Source organism: Carlito syrichta, unplaced genomic scaffold, assembly GCF_000164805.1.
Source record: "Carlito syrichta isolate Samal-C Ts95f unplaced genomic scaffold, Tarsius_syrichta-2.0.1 Scaffold316389, whole genome shotgun sequence".
NCBI classification, from domain to species: Eukaryota; Metazoa; Chordata; class Mammalia; order Primates; family Tarsiidae; genus Carlito; species Carlito syrichta.
Genome location: NW_007260485.1, coordinates 148310 through 153780, shown reverse-complemented (window position 1 = coordinate 153780; position 5471 = coordinate 148310). Strand labels below are relative to the sequence as shown.

Genomic DNA, 5471 nt, shown 5'->3' with positions numbered 1-5471 from the left:
CCTTGTCTCTACAAATAAATAAATAAATAAAACAGCTAGGCATGGTGGTGCATGCCTGTAGGCCCAACTACTCAGGAAGCTGAGACAAAAGAATCACCTGAGCCCAGGAGGTCAAAGCTGCAATAAACTGTGATCATGCCACTACACTCCAGCCTGGATGACAGAGTGAAATCTCCTACTCGAGAAATAAAGAAAAACCTTTTAAAACAGTTTACTGATTATTTGAAGAAATAATTAATCTGCCTTTAAAATTAAAGATGCTTTCAGTGTGAAGAATACTCTCTATCACATGTATGCATAATGTTCTGGTAATCCTTCTATTGCCATCCAATTACCTGACAAAAATTTTGTAAGACTGCCAGGCTCGGTGACTCAGCCTGTACTCCCGCACCTTGGGAAGCTGAGGTGAGTGGATTGCCTGAGCCCGCGGGTTCGAGACCCACCTGGGCAACTTGGCAAGACCTCATCTCTACAATAAATCAAAAAATTAGCCAGGTGTGGTAGCGCATGCCTGTAGTTCCAGCTACTTGGAAGGCTGAGGCGGAAGGATCACCAGAGCCCAGCAGGTTGAGGCTGCAGTGGCCGGGAGCGGCCACCGCACTCCAGTCTGGGCGACAGAGTGAGACTCCAACTCAAAAAAAAAAAAAGCAATTTTGTAAGACCTAAACTTTTAGACATAATTGCACTGAAAAAATACTATAAATTGCTATAACAAAAAAGACACCTGTACTCGTATGTTTATTGCAGCACTATTCACAATAGCAAAATCATGGAACCAACCCGGGTACCCATCGACAGCAGCAAACTGGATAAAGAAAATGTTGTATGTATACACTATAAAATACTTTGCAGCCATAAGAAAGAACAACATCATGACATTTACAGTAACATGGATGCAGGAAGAAACCTCATTCTGAGCAAATTACCACACAAACAGAAAACAATACTACATGTTCTCACTATTCATAGGCAATAACAAGGGAGGGAAGGAAGAAAGGCGGAATAAGGGATGCGAAATCACCCATCAGGTACCATGATCACAGCCCACAGGGTGGGCCCATCAGAAGCCCAAATCTCACCCTCATGAAATATCCCTATGTAACAAATCTTCACAAGTACCTCCAAATCTAAAATACAATTTTTTTTTAGAAATATGCCATAAAACATAGCTAACTAATCATATTTCTGCTTTGGTTAACCCTCCATATCCTACTAACATGACGATAAAGAGATATCTTAAAAGAAAACAGAGCTGCTCCCTCGGTACAGTGGTCCACACCTATAATACCCACACTTTGGGAGGATGAGGCAGGAGGATCACCTAAGCCAGGGAGGTCGAGGCTGCAGTGAGACATGATTAAGTTACTCTACTCCAGCCTGGGCAACGAAGAAAGACTCTGACTCAAAAATTTAAATTAAAAAATAGGAAACGAAACAGAACAAAAATTGTAGAGACACAATTCACAAGGCCAAAATCCAATCAATAGAAATACTGGGGCCAGGCGCAGCGGTGCACACCTGTAACACTGTGGGAGGTCAAGGAGTGAGGATCACTTGAGACCAGAAGTTCAAAACTAACCTGGGAAACATAGTGAGACCATGTCACTACAAAAAAAAAAAATTGTGAATGAAAATAAAAATAAGCCAGGCATGGTGGTACATGCCTATAGTCTTAGCTACTCAGGAGGCTGAGGCAGAAATATCATTTGAGTCCAGGAATTTGAGGCTGCAGTGAGTGATGATTACACCACTGCACTACAGCCTGAGCAATAGAGTGAGGCTCTGTCTCTAAAAATTAAAAATTGCCAATAAAAAAGTAAGAAAAAATTACATAAAGGGAAAACAGAACATAAAAAACTACCATCAAAATCAAACAAGTTAATTTCCCAAAGCTGTAGAGGGCAAATCTCACTAAATGCACTCACCAAATATTCAGTAAAATTAATGAAAAAAGACCCATAGCAAGAATCATCACCATAACGAATAAATTATTTTACAAGCTTCCAGAGAAGAAGAAAAAATCTATATATAAAAAGTCGAGAATCAAAATAATACTTGACTTTTCAAAAGTTAGGAGAAAATAAACAAAAAGAATGCCTTTATGCCAGGCACGGTGGCTCACACCGAAATATCTAAAGAAATACCTAAAACGGTTATAACAGCTTGCTTTACATAAGTAACTCCATTTCGTTGAAATCCTCTATCTTAGCTGTCTGACTGACCAAAAAATAAACCCCCTAGTGTATACGTGTGATTGCTATAACGTTCCCATGACCACAGACCCACAGCCTTTGTTCCCCTGAACTATTCATGCTGACCGTTCTTGCTGACCATCTGAAAACTCTCTAGCCACCAGGCTCGGTGGCTCAGCCTGTAATCCCGCACCTTGGGAGGCTGAGGTGAGTGGACTGCCTGAGCCCGTGGGTTCGAGACCCGCCTGGGCAACTTGGTGAGACCTCATCTCTACAATAAATCAAAGAATTAGCCGGGTGTGGTAGCGCGCGCCTGTAATTCCAGCTACTTGGAAGGCTGAGGTGGAAGAATCGCTGGAGTTCAGCAGGTAGAGGCCACGGTGGCTGGGAGTAGCCACTGCACTCCAGTCTGGGTGACAGAGTGAGACGCCAACTCAAAAAAAAAAAGAAAGAAAACTCCCTAGCCACAAGTTCTGTGTATGCCTTGTTAACTAAAATCCAAGAGATTCTTCCTTTTGTTTTTTTAGTTCCTTGTACCCTCACCACCCTCCTCCCCCCGCTATGTAGCCCACTTGCAGATTTTGCCTTTATAAGCTTCTTGCTGATTCCACTCCATGTTGAGAGTTTTCTTGGTGTGAGCCTACTCTTGATCACGTGCTATTAAAGGACTCAAAATTCGAATCTGGTGTGCTGGCGATTTTTCTTTCTTGTGGTTTAGCTATAAAAACACCTACAATCCCAGCACTTTGGAGGGGACAGGCGAGAGGATTGCCTGAGCCTAGGAATTTGAGAACAGCCTGGGCAATTTGATGAGACCTCGTCTCTACAATAAATCAAGAAAAATTAGCTGGATGTGGTGGCGCACACCTGTAGCTCCAGCTACTTGGAAGGCTAAGGCAGAAGGATGGCCTGAGCCCAGGAAGTCAAGGCTGCAATGGCCATGAATGTGCCACTGCACTCCAGCCTGAGTGAAAGAGTGAGACTCCGACTCAAAAAAAAAAAAAAGGAAAAGAAAAGAAAATGCCTTTACTATCTGGGAAAATACTATTTTTCACCTATAATTCTATACCTAATCATACTATCAATCTAGTGAAAGTTGCAAGATTTTCAGGATAGCACAAATCAGGTATTTTTTTTTAATCCTTATTCTATTAGCTTTTTCCTAGTTTTTGTTTTTTTTTTTAACTTTTTAAACTTTTTTGGTGAAAAACAAAGACAAACACACACATTAGCCTAAGCCTACATAGGGTCAGGAATCAGTATCTCTGTATCCCACATGCATCTTGTCCCACTGAAAGGTCTTCAGGGGCAGTAACAAACATGGAGCTGTCATCCTATAATAACAAGGCCTTCTTCTGGAACATCACCTGAAGGACCTGCCTGAAGTTCTGTTTTTGTTTTGGAGTGAGACAGAGCCTCACTCCGTCACCCAGGCTGGAGTGCAGTGGCACTCTCACAGCCACCCACAGCCTCAACCACTAAGCTCAGGTGATCCTTTCAAAGAAGTATTAAAAAGTACTTAATGCAAAAGAATGTCTATCTTTCTGAATCAGTGAATAGTAACGCCTATAAGAATTTCCTAATAACACAGAACAAAGGCAGTCCATGCACCTGCTCAGACATTAAGGGAATGGGAGTGAGCGATTACATCCACCCTAAAGCTGGGCTCCTGCCGGCCTCTTCCTCACACTGCTCACTGACTGAGAAGAGTGGACTCAGTGAGAAAGTAATGTCTGACAGCCAGGAATTCTGTAGGCATCTCTTCCTAAGTGGATACATAACAGATAAGGAAGCAGGGAAGGTGACAAAAGGAAGTTACTTGTTCAGCTCAGAAGGAGCTGATGAAGCCTAAGAATGCATTTAGGAAACCCATGGGGTTCTCTAGCTGTGGGTAGTGGCTAATGTGGTCTTCCAGAATCGACACTGTGAACTGCAGCAGCATTTTCCTGTAGAGCTATAAAAATTCTGGACAAGAATTTAAAGGATCCAACAGCCCATAGATAAAATGGTGATAGACACAGAGGCCAGAGCTCCCACTCAGCGTCTTCTGAACTTCTTCCTCTCCTTGATGGACTGCAAGACTATCAATAATGAGGTTCCCATCATTGTTGTAGACCCCTGCCCACATGTCCCACAGCTCACTCTCAGAGGGCTGGGTATACGGCCTGAAGACTGGGGTGAGGTCTCAAGAGAACACAAAGTAGTTCATGAGGCGCGTGAGGATGGGCAGCAGCATGCCTCAGTCCTTGAGAAACTTTTGAAGGAGGAGAGGATGGTGAGTCTCGGGAAAGATACAAGCCAGCTCCAAAAGGTCACACCAGGGGTTCAATAATTTCTAACTGAACCTTGGCACTGCCACAATTAGGAGCTGAAGAATCTTATACAGTAGGTCGATGGGTTCTTGGAAACTAACTTTAAGCACAAGAACAGCAGGCCCTCAATGTCGTTTCCTCCATTTGACAGACACTCTTGATGATGAGCCAAGCAATACAACAGCTCCTGGGTGACAATGTCCCTCTAGTCATGGGACAGCAGGTTGAACCTGTGGTTCTACAGTCCCAGGTGCCTCAGCAGCACCTCCAGGATGCTGGTCTGCTCAAAGATGGATTAGTGGTGCAGCCTTGGTTTATCACTGAAGCCAAAGCCTAGGAAATCAAGGGCAATCGTTCGGAACCTCAAGGCCACACCTTCCCAGATCTTGTGCCAGTCGTAGCTGGATGCTGGAAACTCATGCAGAAGCACAATTATCTCCAGACTTTCCACCACACCCACGGAGTCTTGGTAGAATATGCACAGTACCTTGTATGTAAAAAACTTGCCCGAAGACTTCCACAAGTACAGGGCAGGGGAAAGTTAGGATGGGGAGGGCGGTAGGAAAGGAGATGGGATGTACAGGTAGGTGGTCAGTAGGGTCCCAGTCAGCAGCCCTACTTGGACCTACCACTCCTGCATGCTGTCTCAGGTAAGACCTGGGCTCCATGGCTCCATGGCTCCATGGCAGGGGAGCTGATTGTGCATGCACTTCTGGGGAAAGCTGTTATTTTGTAAAAAGGAATAATGTACTGATACTTGCTACAACATGGAAGAACCTTGTAAATATTGTTAAATAAAAGAATGGGCCAGGTGCAGTGGCTCACACCTGTAACCACAGCACTTTGAGAGGCCAACGTGAGAGGACTACTTGAGCCCAGGAGTTCATGAATAGCCTAGGCAACATAGTGAGACCTCATCTCAACAGTAAAAAAAATTTTTTTTTTTTTTTAGTTGGAGTCTCACTCT

General features: G+C 43.7%; 1 pseudogene; it reads right to left on the bottom strand.

Annotated features, from left to right (window-relative positions):
* Window positions 1–4020: 4020 nt before the first annotated feature.
* Window positions 4021–5144, bottom strand: LOC103276856 (annotated as a pseudogene).
* Between the last annotated feature and the right edge of the window lie 327 nt (window positions 5145–5471).